This window comes from Rhinoderma darwinii, unplaced genomic scaffold (genome assembly GCF_050947455.1).
Source record: "Rhinoderma darwinii isolate aRhiDar2 unplaced genomic scaffold, aRhiDar2.hap1 Scaffold_1910, whole genome shotgun sequence".
Lineage (NCBI taxonomy): Eukaryota > Metazoa > Chordata > Amphibia > Anura > Rhinodermatidae > Rhinoderma > Rhinoderma darwinii.
The window spans coordinates 27,501-41,732 of record NW_027462279.1 but is presented as its reverse complement, the minus strand read 5'-3'; positions in this window follow the sequence as shown (position 1 = coordinate 41,732).

Genomic DNA, 14,232 nt, shown 5'->3' with positions numbered 1-14,232 from the left:
CATATATGCCATTTCAGTGTCTGATATATTGTGCCCAGCATGTGCCACTGGAGACATACACCCCATAAATTGTAATGTGGGTTCTCCCGGGTACGGCAATACCCTACATGTGGCTGTTATTAGCTGCCTGGGCACACGACAGGGCTCAGAAGGGAAGGACCACCATTTAGCCTACTGGAGCTTTTCTGGTGCTAAGTCATGTAGGCAGAACCCCTGAGGTACCAGTACAGTTGAAACCCCCGAGAAGTGACCCCATTTTAAAAACTACACCCCTTAAGACATTCATCTAGTGGTGTAGTGAGCATTTTGACCCCACAGTTATTGTGTAAAAGGTAATGCGCAGCAGATGGTGCAAAGTGAGATTTGCAATTTCCTATGCATATATGCCATTTCAGTGTCTGATATATTGTGCCCAGCATGTGCCACTGGAGACATACACCCCATAAATTGTAATGTGGGTTCTCCCGGGTACGGCAATACCCTACATGTGGCTGTTATTAGCTGCCTGGGCACACGACAGGGCTCAGAAGGGAAGGACCACCATTTAGCCTACTGGAGCTTTTCTGGTGCTAAGTCATGTAGGCAGAACCCCTGAGGTACCAGTACAGTTGAAACCCCCGAGAAGTGACCCCATTTTAAAAACTACACCCCTTAAGACATTCATCTAGTGGTGTAGTGAGCATTTTTGACCCCACAGTTATTGTGTAAAAGGTAATGCGCAGCAGATGGTGCAAAGTGAGATTTGCAATTTCCTATGCATATATGCCATTTCAGTGTCTGATATATTGTGCCCAGCATGTGCCACTGGAGACATACACCCCATAAATTGTAATGTGGGTTCTCCCGGGTACGGCCAATACCCTACATGTGGCTGTTATTAGCTGCCTGGGCACACGACAGGGCTCAGAAGGGAAGGACCACCATTTAGCCTACTGGAGCTTTTCTGGTGCTAAGTCATGTAGGCAGAACCCCTGAGGTACCAGTACAGTTGAAAACCCCGAGAAGTGACCCCATTTTAAAAACTACACCCCTTAAGACATTCATCTAGTGGTGTAGTGAGCATTTTGACCCCACAGTTATTGTGTAAAAGGTAATGCGCAGCAGATGGTGCAAAGTGAGATTTGCAATTTCCTATGCATATATGCCATTTCAGTGTCTGATATATTGTGCCCAGCATGTGCCACTGGAGACATACACCCCATAAATTGTAATGTGGGTTCTCCCGGGTACGGCAATACCCTACATGTGGCTGTTATTAGGCTGCCTGGGCACACGACAGGGCTCAGAAGGGAAGGACCACCATTAGCCTACTGGAGCTTTTCTGGTGCTAAGTCATGTAGGCAGAACCCCTGAGGTACCAGTACAGTTGAAACCCCCGAGAAGTGACCCCATTTTAAAAACTACACCCCTTAAGACATTCATCTAGTGGTGTAGTGAGCATTTTGACCCCACAGTTATTGTGTAAAAGGTAATGCGCAGCAGATGGTGCAAAGTGAGATTTGCAATTTCCTATGCATATATGCCATTTCAGTGTCTGATATATTGTGCCCAGCATGTGCCACTGGAGACATACACCCCATAAATTGTAATGTGGGTTCTCCCGGGTACGGCAATACCCTACATGTGGCTGTTATTAGCTGCCTGGGCACACGACAGGGCTCAGAAGGGAAGGACCACCATTTAGCCTACTGGAGCTTTTCTGGTGCTAAGTCATGTAGGCAGAACCCCTGAGGTACCAGTACAGTTGAAACCCCCGAGAAGTGACCCCATTTTAAAAACTACACCCCTTAAGACATTCATCTAGTGGTGTAGTGAGCATTTTGACCCCACAGTTATTGTGTAAAAGGTAATGCGCAGCAGATGGTGCAAAGTGAGATTTGCAATTTCCTATGCATATATGCCATTTCAGTGTCTGATATATTGTGCCCAGCATGTGCCACTGGAGACATACACCCCATAAATTGTAATGTGGGTTCTCCCGGGTACGGCAATACCCTACATGTGGCTGTTATTAGCTGCCTGGGCACACGACAGGGCTCAGAAGGGAAGGACCACCATTTAGCCTACTGGAGCTTTTCTGGTGCTAAGTCATGTAGGCAGAACCCCTGAGGTACCAGTACAGTTGAAACCCCCGAGAAGTGACCCCATTTTAAAAACTACACCCCTTAAGACATTCATCTAGTGGTGTAGTGAGCATTTTGACCCCACAGTTATTGTGTAAAAGGTAATGCGCAGCAGATGGTGCAAAGTGAGATTTGCAATTTCCTATGCATATATGCCATTTCAGTGTCTGATATATTGTGCCCAGCATGTGCCACTGGAGACATACACCCCATAAATTGTAATGTGGGTTCTCCCGGGTACGGCAATACCCTACATGTGGCTGTTATTAGCTGCCTGGGCACACGACAGGGCTCAGAAGGGAAGGACCACCATTTAGCCTACTGGAGCTTTTCTGGTGCTAAGTCATGTAGGCAGAACCCCTGAGGTACCAGTACAGTTGAAACCCCCGAGAAGTGACCCCATTTTAAAAACTACACCCCTTAAGACATTCATCTAGTGGTGTAGTGAGCATTTTGACCCCACAGTTATTGTGTAAAAGGTAATGCGCAGCAGATGGTGCAAAGTGAGATTTGCAATTTCCTATGCATATATGCCATTTCAGTGTCTGATATATTGTGCCCAGCATGTGCCACTGGAGACATACACCCCATAAATTGTAATGTGGGTTCTCCCGGGTACGGCAATACCCTACATGTGGCTGTTATTAGCTGCCTGGGCACACGACAGGGCTCAGAAGGGAAGGACCACCATTTAGCCTACTGGAGCTTTTCTGGTGCTAAGTCATGTAGGCAGAACCCCTGAGGTACCAGTACAGTTGAAACCCCCGAGAAGTGACCCCATTTTAAAAACTACACCCCTTAAGACATTCATCTAGTGGTGTAGTGAGCATTTTGACCCCACAGTTATTGTGTAAAAGGTAATGCGCAGCAGATGGTGCAAAGTGAGATTTGCAATTTCCTATGCATATATGCCATTTCAGTGTCTGATATATTGTGCCCAGCATGTGCCACTGGAGACATACACCCCATAAATTGTAATGTGGGTTCTCCCGGGTACGGCAATACCCTACATGTGGCTGTTATTAGCTGCCTGGGCACACGACAGGGCTCAGAAGGGAAGGACCACCATTTAGCCTACTGGAGCTTTTCTGGTGCTAAGTCATGTAGGCAGAACCCCTGAGGTACCAGTACAGTTGAAACCCCCGAGAAGTGACCCCATTTTAAAAACTACACCCCTTAAGACATTCATCTAGTGGTGTAGTGAGCATTTTGACCCCACAGTTATTGTGTAAAAGGTAATGCGCAGCAGATGGTGCAAAGTGAGATTTGCAATTTCCTATGCATATATGCCATTTCAGTGTCTGATATATTGTGCCCAGCATGTGCCACTGGAGACATACACCCCATAAATTGTAATGTGGGTTCTCCCGGGTACGGCAATACCCTACATGTGGCTGTTATTAGCTGCCTGGGCACACGACAGGGCTCAGAAGGGAAGGACCACCATTTAGCCTACTGGAGCTTTTCTGGTGCTAAGTCATGTAGGCAGAACCCCTGAGGTACCAGTACAGTTGAAACCCCCGAGAAGTGACCCCATTTTAAAAACTACACCCCTTAAGACATTCATCTAGTGGTGTAGTGAGCATTTTGACCCCACAGTTATTGTGTAAAAGGTAATGCGCAGCAGATGGTGCAAAGTGAGATTTGCAATTTCCTATGCATATATGCCATTTCAGTGTCTGATATATTGTGCCCAGCATGTGCCACTGGAGACATACACCCCATAAATTGTAATGTGGGTTCTCCCGGGTACGGCAATACCCTACATGTGGCTGTTATTAGCTGCCTGGGCACACGACAGGGCTCAGAAGGGAAGGACCACCATTTAGCCTACTGGAGCTTTTCTGGTGCTAAGTCATGTAGGCAGAACCCCTGAGGTACCAGTACAGTTGAAACCCCCGAGAAGTGACCCCATTTTAAAAACTACACCCCTTAAGACATTCATCTAGAGTGTAGTGAGCATTTTGACCCAACAGTTATTGTGTAAAAGGTAATGCGCAGTAGATGGTGCAAAGTGAGATTTGCAATTTCCTATACATATATGCCATTTCAGTGTCCGATATATTGTGCCCAGCATGTGCCACCGGAGACATACACCCCATAAATTGTAATGTGGGTTCTCCCGGGTACGGCAATACCCTACATGTGGCTGTTATTTGCTGCTTGGGCACATGGCAGGGCTCAAAAGGGAAAGATGAGGGGGATAAGCTGTGCGGAGTGCATCAGGGTAAATTAAAAATCAATGGATGTATGGTAAATTTTAAAACAATCTTTCATACAGAGCCCTGGTTTTTCGGGACACGTGTCGCATTGGTATGTTGTGTCCTTCCTTATCCCCCTCTTATAGCACACTTTGCACCTCTTTTGACTTTTTCCCTTCTTGCCAGTTTGGGGAACTTCTCCTGGAAAGTGTTGCCCTGGTACGATGCGTGTGGCCTCGCTTCCAGAAGTACTGGGTGCCCCTCCTTCCTGGTCGCCAAAAATTAGGTTCTTTATAACCACCTCTTGAAATTCCAGGAAAGTTCCCCTCTGGCCTGCACATCGACGTAGCACGTACGCATTGTACAATGCCATCTGTATGATGTGCACGGCCAGCTTCTTATACCACACCCTCGATTTCCGCGTAGCGCTGTAGGGCTTCAGGACTTGATCTGACAAGTCCACCCCTCCCATGTACCTATTGTAGTCCAGGATGCAATCTGGTTTGGGGGTCTCTGTACTGGTACCTCGTACAGGTACATGGGTACTGGTGTGGCCATGTATTGTTGTCAATACAAGGACATCTCTCTTGTCCTTGTACTTGACACACAATATGTTGCTACTAGAATGTGCCCTGCTCTCACCCCTTCTGAGTGTTTGCCCAAGCAGTGTTTTAGGGAGGCCTCTAAGATTTTTTCTAGCAGTGCCGCATGCCGCAGTCCTTCTGGAAGCGAGGCACTTGAAGAGCGGGACGCTGGTATAAAAATTATCCAGGTAGAGGTGGTAACCCTGGTCCAGCAGTGGGTGCACCAAATCCCACACAATTTTTGCGTTAATTCCCAGTAAGGGGGGGCATTCTGGGGGCTGAATACTGCTGTCCTTCCCTTCATATATCCTGAATTTATATGTATACCCTGATGCACTCTCGCACAGCTTATACAACTTCACGCCATACCTTGCCCTCTTACTTGGCAGGTATTGGCGGAATTGAAGCCTCCCTTTAAAATGTACCAGGGACTCATCAATGGAAATACACTTCTCGGGGGTGTATGCTTGGGCAAACCGGGCACTGAAATGGTCTAATAGGGGTCTCAGTTTATATAAACGGTCAAAACTGGGGTCATCTCGGGGTGGGCACTGCTCATTATCGGCATAATGTAGGAAGCGAAGTATTGCCTCATAACGCATCCTGGACATGGCCATACGGTACATCGGGGTGTGGTATAGGATGTCCGTGCTCCAGTAGGTCCTAATGGATGGCTTTTTTAGAAGCCCCATGTTCAAGAGCAGTCCCCAGAACTTGCCCAACTCTGCTGCGTTTACAGGAGTCCACCTCTGGGATTGGGCATAAAATGAGTTGGGGTTCTTGGTGATATACTGTTGGGCATATAAATTAGTCTGGGTGACCATTAGCTCTATAAAGTTATCAGTGAAGAAGAACTTGAAAAAGTCCATCTCACTGAACCCTGCCGTGTTAAATTTGATGCCTGGGCTGCCCGTGTACTCAGGGATTTGGGGTTCATAATGGTCTGGTGTGGGTGTCCAAATGGGGTCACTTCGCTCAGGGGTATCACTTGTTGTGGGGTCACTTCTCTCAGGGATTTCTACTATGGTGGTGGTCCTGGGGCGTCTCCTAGGGGGTCCCTCCTCTTCATCGCTGGATGAGGAGGTAGACAAATAAAATACTGTATCGCCATCCGACGAGTCTGTGTCGGAGGCCAGAAATGCATACGCCTCTTCAGCAGTAAATGTCCGTTGGGACATGCTTGTTGTGCGAAGACAAAATTTATATACTGCAAAAAAATAAATCCCTAACTGGGAGCAATAGGATAGCACAACTAGCACAAATGTGTGTTTTGTTTTTAGAGAGCAAGTGGACTTCCCTGACACTAAAGCTAACTAGGGCGAGGGTTCCTAACACTAAACCTAACTAAATTTTATGTGGACTTCCCTAACGCTAAACCTAACTACGGCGACGATTCCCTGACACTAAACCTATCTAGATTATGTCAAGCTTCCCTGACACTAAACCTAACTACGGTGACGGGTGCCTGACACTAAACCTATCTAATTATTCCGAGCTTCCCTGACGCTAAACCTAACTACGGTGATGGATCCCTAACGCTAAGCCTATCTACGGTGACCGATTCCTGACGCTAAATTCCCTGACACTATACCTAACTACGCTTTTTGACGGTTCCCTGACACTAACTAACCCTAATACTAAACTAACCAGTTAAATTTTCAAAATTGGCTAAACTAACTATTTTTTTTTGTTTCTTTTTTTTCTTTTTATATTTTTTTTTTTGTTTTATGTTTTATATAGAAAAAAATGAAAAAAAAATCCCCAGGGACCAAGAAATGTGGTCCTGAAGACTGAAAAGTGGTCAGTGATAGGAGATCACTGACCAAAAAACGTGGGTAGAACTCAAAGAGGAAGGGAACAGGAGTGGGTAGTGGATGGGGTGGTGGGGAAGCAAAAAAAACGTTGTTTTAGAAACTTTTTTTCACTTTTTTTCACTTCTTTTCTCTCTGACTCTCTGCTCACAACCGATCTCAACGCCTCGCTAACTCCAACAGGGCGTTCAGGGCGGTTGCAGCAGGATGTGAGGTCAGAGAGAGGAAGTGACGAGAATGATCGCTGCTATTGGCTAGTTACTCACTGACTAGCCAATAGCGGCGATCGGCGAGGCGGGACCATAGTAAATGGTCCCGGCCCATTATGCTGTGATAGCATGCTGTCAGAAACAGCAGCTATCACAGCTCAGGAACGCCGGGCTCGAGCACTGCTGTGCTGAATGAGACCGATCGCTGCTATTGGCTAGTTACTCACTGACTAGCCAATAGCGGCGATCGGCGAGGCGGGACCATAGTAAATGGTCCCGGCCCATTATGCTGTGATAGCATGCTGTCAGAAACAGCAGCTATCACAGCTCAGGAACGCCGGGCTCGAGCACTGCTGTGCTGAATGAGACCGATCGCTGCTATTGGCTAGTTACTCACTGACTAGCCAATAGCGGCGATCGGCGAGGCGGGACCATAGTAAATGGTCCCGTCCCATTATGCCGTGATAGCCTGCTGTCAGAAACAGCAGCTATCACAGCGCATGAACGCGCCGGGCGCGCGCACCGCTGTTCTAACTGCAAGACGTACTATTACGGCATGGAGCGCGAACGATAGAGCTGCCATGACGTAATAGTACGTCAAGGAGCGGGAAGGGGCTAATACTAAACTAACCAGTTAAATTTTCAAAATTGGCTAAACTAACTATTTTTTTTTGTTTCTTTTTTTTCTTTTTATATTTTTTTTTTGTTTTATGTTTTATATAGAAAAAAATGAAAAAAAAATCCCCAGGGACCAAGAAATGTGGTCCTGAAGACTGAAAAGTGGTCAGTGATAGGAGATCACTGACCAAAAAACGTGGGTAGAACTCAAAGAGGAAGGGAACAGGAGTGGGTAGTGGATGGGGTGGTGGGAAGCAAAAAAAACGTTGTTTTAGAAACTTTTTTTCACTTCTTTTCACTTCTTTTCTCTCTGACTCTCTGCTCACAACCGATCTCAACGCCTCGCTAACTCCAACAGGGCGTTCAGGGCGGTTGCAGCAGGATGTGAGGTCAGAGAGAGGAAGTGACGAGAATGATCGCTGCTATTGGCTAGTTACTCACTGACTAGCCAATAGCGGCGATCGGCGAGGCGGGACCATAGTAAATGGTCCCGGCCCATTATGCTGTGATAGCATGCTGTCAGAAACAGCAGCTATCACAGCTCAGGAACGCCGGGCTCGAGCACTGCTGTGCTGAATGAGACCGATCGCTGCTATTGGCTAGTTACTCACTGACTAGCCAATAGCGGCGATCGGCGAGGCGGGACCATAGTAAATGGTCCCGTCCCATTATGCCGTGATAGCCTGCTGTCAGAAACAGCAGCTATCACAGCGCATGAACGCGCCGGGCGCGCGCACCGCTGTTCTAACTGCAAGACGTACTATTACGGCATGGAGCGCGAACGATAGAGCTGCCATGACGTAATAGTACGTCAAGGAGCGGGAAGGGGCTAATACTAAACTAACCAGTTAAATTTTCAAAATTGGCTAAACTAACTATTTTTTTTTGTTTCTTTTTTTTCTTTTTATATTTTTTTTTTTGTTTTATGTTTTATATAGAAAAAAATGAAAAAAAAATCCCCAGGGACCAAGAAATGTGGTCCTGAAGACTGAAAAGTGGTCAGTGATAGGAGATCACTGACCAAAAAACGTGGGTAGAACTCAAAGAGGAAGGGAACAGGAGTGGGTAGTGGATGGGGTGGTGGGAAGCAAAAAAAACGTTGTTTTAGAAACTTTTTTTCACTTCTTTTCACTTCTTTTCTCTCTGACTCTCTGCTCACAACCGATCTCAACGCCTCGCTAACTCCAACAGGGCGTTCAGGGCGGTTGCAGCAGGATGTGAGGTCAGAGAGAGGAAGTGACGAGAATGATCGCTGCTATTGGCTAGTTACTCACTGACTAGCCAATAGCGGCGATCGGCGAGGCGGGACCATAGTAAATGGTCCCGGCCCATTATGCTGTGATAGCATGCTGTCAGAAACAGCAGCTATCACAGCTCAGGAACGCCGGGCTCGAGCACTGCTGTGCTGAATGAGACCGATCGCTGCTATTGGCTAGTTACTCACTGACTAGCCAATAGCGGCGATCGGCGAGGCGGGACCATAGTAAATGGTCCCGTCCCATTATGCCGTGATAGCCTGCTGTCAGAAACAGCAGCTATCACAGCGCATGAACGCGCCGGGCGCGCGCACCGCTGTTCTAACTGCAAGACGTACTATTACGGCATGGAGCGCGAACGATAGAGCTGCCATGACGTAATAGTACGTCAAGGAGCGGGAAGGGGTTAACTTGATTTTAAATGTTTCACTTTCAAATGTTTCACTTTCAGTAGCAGAAATGTCATTCTTTGACATTTGGGCCTTTTCATTTTCACAGCTGCTTGGTCACCAAATGGATCCCCTTGGATTGAGGCCTAGTCCTCTCCCCACCGCCCTGGAACTCTTCCCCGGCCTACGATGCCTGCTGTGACACCCCTGGCCCTGGATCTCTGCCCCGGCCTACCTCTGCTGTTCACTACCGCCTCTGACATTTTTGAACATACCCCACTTTAACTTGATTTTAAATGTGTCACTTTCAAATGTTTCACTTTCAGTTGCAGAAATGGCATTCTTTGACATTTGGGCCTTTTTATTTTCACTGCTGCTTGGTCACCAAATGGATCTCCTTGGATTGAGGCCTAGTCCTCTCCCCACCGCCCTGGAACTCTGCCCCGGCCTACGCTGCCTGCCGTCACACCCCTGGCCCTGGAACTCTGCCCCGGCCTACCTCTGCTGTTCACTACCGCCTCTGACATTTTTGAACATACCCCACTTTAACTTGATTTTAAATGTGTCACTTTCAAATGTTTCACTTTCAGTTGCAGAAATGGCATTCTTTGACATTTGGGCCTTTTTATTTTCACTGCTGCTTGGTCACCAAATGGATCTCCTTGGATTGAGGCCTAGTCCTCTCCCCACCGCCCTGGAACTCTGCCCCGGCCTACGCTGCCTGCCGTCACACCCCTGGCCCTGGAACTCTGCCCCGGCCTACCTCTGCTGTTCACTACCGCCTCTGACATTTTTGAACATACCCCACTTGAACTTGATTTTAAATGTTTCACTTTCAAATGTTTCACTTTCAGTTGCAGAAATGGCATTCTTTGACATTTGGGCCTTTTCATTTTCACTGCTGCTTGGTCACCAAATGGATCCCCTTGGATTGAGGCCTAGTCCTCTCCCCACCGCCCTGGAACTCTTCCCCGGCCTACGATGCCTGCTGTGACACCCCTGGCCCTGGATCTCTGCCCCGGCCTACCTCTGCTGTTCACTACCGCCTCTGACATTTTTGAACATACCCCACTTTAACTTGATTTTAAATGTGTCACTTTCAAATGTTTCACTTTCAGTTGCAGAAATGGCATTCTTTGACATTTGGGCCTTTTTATTTTCACTGCTGCTTGGTCACCAAATGGATCCCCTTGGATTGAGGCCTAGTCCTCTCCCCACCGCCCTGGAACTCTTCCCCGGCCTACGATGCCTGCTGTGACACCCCTGGCCCTGGATCTCTGCCCCGGCCTACCTCTGCTGTTCACTACCGCCTCTGACATTTTTGAACATACCCCACTTTAACTTGATTTTAAATGGTTCACTTTCAAATGTTTCACTTTCAGTAGCAGAAATGTCATTCTTTGACACTTGGGCATTTTTATTTTCACTGCTGTTTGGTCACCAAATGGATCTCCTTGGATTGAGGCCTAGTCCTCTCACCCACCGCCCTGGAACTCTGCCCCGGCCTACACTGCCTGCCGTCACACTCTGGCCCTGGAACTCTGTCCCGGCCTGCCCCTGCTGTTCACCACCGCCTCTGACATTTGTGAACATACCCCACTTTAACTTGATTTTAAATGGTTCACTTTCAGTATCAGAAATGTCATTCTTTGACATTTGGGCCTTTTTATTTGCACTGCTGTTTGGTCACCAAATGGATCTCCTTGGATTGAGGCCTAGTCCTCTCCCCACCGCCCTGGAACTCTGCCCCGGCCTACGCTGCCTGCCGTCACACCCCTGGCCCTGGAACTGTGTCCCGGCCTGCCTCTGCTGCTCACCACCGCCTCTGACATTTTTGAACATACCCCACTTTAACTTGATTTTAAATGGTTCACTTTCAAATGTTTCACTTTCAGTATCAGAAATGTCATTCTTTGACATTTGGGCCTTTTCATTTTCACTGCTGCTTGGTCACCAAATGGATCTCCTTGGATTGAGGCCTAGTCCTCTCCCCACCGCCCTGGAACTCTGCCCCGGCCTACGCTGCCTGCCGTCACACCCCTGGCCCTGGAACTCTGCCCCGGCCTGCCCTTGCTGTTCACCACCGCCTCTGACATTTTTGAACATACCCCACTTTAACTTGATTTTAAATGGTTCACTTTCAAATGTTTCACTTTCAGTATCAGAAATGTCATTCTTTGACATTTGGGCCTTTTTATTTTCACTGCTGCTTGGTCACCAAATGGATCTCCTTGGATTGAGGCCTAGTCCTCTCCCCACCGCCCTGGAACTCTGCGCAGGCCTACGCTGCCTGCCGTGACACCCCTGGCCCTGGAACTCTGCCCCGGCCTACCTCTGCTGTTCACTACCGCCTCTGACATTTTTGAACATACCCCACTTTAACTTGATTTTAAATGTGTCACTTTCAAATGTTTCACTTTCAGTTGCAGAAATGGCATTCTTTGACATTTGGGCCTTTTCATTTTCACTGCTGCTTGGTCACCAAATGGATCCCCTTGGATTGAGGCCTAGTCCTCTCCCCACCGCCCTGGAACTCTTCCCCGGCCTACGCTGCCTGCCGTGACACCCCTGGCCCTGGAACTCTGCCCCGGCCTACCTCTGCTGTTCACTACCGCCTCTGACATTTTTGAACATACCCCACTTTAACTTGATTTTAAATGTGTCACTTTCAAATGTTTCACTTTCAGTTGCAGAAATGGCATTCTTTGACATTTGGGCCTTTTCATTTTCACTGCTGCTTGGTCACCAAATGGATCCCCTTGGATTGAGGCCTAGTCCTCTCCCCACCGCCCTGGAACTCTTCCCCGGCCTACGCTGCCTGCCGTGACACCCCTGGCCCTGGAACTCTGCCCCGGCCTACCTCTGCTGCTCACTACCGCCTCTGACATTTTTGAACATACCCCACTTTAACTTGATTTTAAATGTGTCACTTTCAAATGTTTCACTTTCAGTTGCAGAAATGGCATTCTTTGACATTTGGGCCTTTTCATTTTCACTGCTGCTTGGTCACCAAATGGATCCCCTTGGATTGAGGCCTAGTCCTCTCCCCACCGCCCTGGAACTCTTCCCCGGCCTACGCTGCCTGCCGTGACACCCCTGGCCCTGGAACTCTGCCCCGGCCTACCTCTGCTGTTCACTACCGCCTCTGACATTTTTGAACATACCCCACTTTAACTTGATTTTAAATGGTTCACTTTCAAATGTTTCACTTTCAGTAGCAGAAATGTCATTCTTTGACACTTGGGCCTTTTTATTTTCACTGCTGTTTGGTCACCAAATGGATCTCCTTGGATTGAGGCCTAGTCCTCTCACCCACCGCCCTGGAACTCTGCCCCGGCCTACGCTGCCTGCCGTCACACCCTGGCCCTGGAACTCTGCCCCGGCCTGCCCCTGCTGTTCACCACCGCCTCTGACATTTGTGAACATACCCCACTTTAACTTGATTTTAAATGTTTCACTTTCAGTAGCAGAAATGTCATTCTTTGACATTTGGGCCTATTTATTTTCACTGCTGTTTGGTCACCAAATGGATCTCCTTATGTCGAGGCCTAGTCCTCTCCCCACCGCCCTGGAACTCTGCCCCGGCCTACGCTGCCTGCCGTCACACCCTGGCCCTGGAGCTCTGCCCCGGCCTGTGCTGCCGTCACACTCTGGCCCTGGAACTCTGCCCCGGCCTGCCTCTGCTGCTCACCACCGCCTCTGACATTTTTGAACATACCCCACTTTAACTTGATTTTAAATGGTTCACTTTCAAATGTTTCACTTTCAGTAGCAGAAATGTCATTCTTTGACATTTGGGCCTTTTTATTTTCACTGCTGCTTGGTCACCAAATGGATCTCCTTGGATTGAGGCCTAGTCCTCTCACCCACCGCCCTGGAACTCTGCCCCGGCCTACGCTGCCTGCCGTCACACCCCTGGCCCTGGAACTCTGCCCCGGCCTACCTCTGCTGTTCACTACCGCCTCTGACATTTGTGAACATACCCCACTGTAACTTGATTTTAAATGTTTCACTTTCAGTAGCAGAAATGTCATTCTTTGGCATTTGGGCCTTTTTATTGTCACTGCTGTTTAGTCACCAAATGGATCTCCTTGGATTGAGGCCTAGTCCTCTCCCCACCGCCCTGGAACTCTGCCCCGGCCTACGCTGCCTGCCGTCACACCCCTGGCCCTGGAGCTCTGCCCCGGCCTGTGCTGCCGTCACACTCTGGCCCTGGAACTCTGCCCCGGCCTGCCTCTGCTGCTCACCACCGCCTCTGACATTTTTGAACATACCCCACTTTAACTTGATTTTAAATGGTTCACTTTCAAATGTTTCACTTTCAGTAGCAGAAATGTCATTCTTTGACATTTGGGCCTTTTTATTTTCACTGCTGCTTGGTCACCAAATGGATCTCCTTGGATTGAGGCCTAGTCCTCTCACCCACCGCCCTGGAACTCTGCCCCGGCCTACGCTGCCTGCCGTCACACCCCTGGCCCTGGAACTCTGCCCCGGCCTACCTCTGCTGTTCACTACCGCCTCTGACATTTGTGAACATACCCCACTGTAACTTGATTTTAAATGTTTCACTTTCAGTAGCAGAAATGTCATTCTTTGGCATTTGGGCCTTTTTATTGTCACTGCTGTTTAGTCACCAAATGGATCTCCTTGGATTGAGGCCTAGTCCTCTCCCCACCGCCCTGGAACTCTGCCCCGGCCTACGCTGCCTGCCGTCACACCCCTGGCCCTGGAACTCTGCCCCGGCCTGCCTCTGCTGCTCATTACCGTCTCTGACATTTCTGGAACATACCCCACTTTAACTTGATTTTAAATGTTTCACTTTCAGTATTAAAAGTGTCATTCTTTGACATTTGGGCCTTTTTATTGTCACTGCTGTTTAGTCACCAAATGATGTCCTTGGATTGAGGCCTAGTCCTCTCCCCACCGCCCTGGAACTCTTCCCCGGCCTACGCTGCCTGCCGTGACACCCCTGGCCCTGGAACTCTGCCCCGGCCTGCCTCTGCTGCTCATTACCGTCTCTGACATTTCTGGAACATACCCC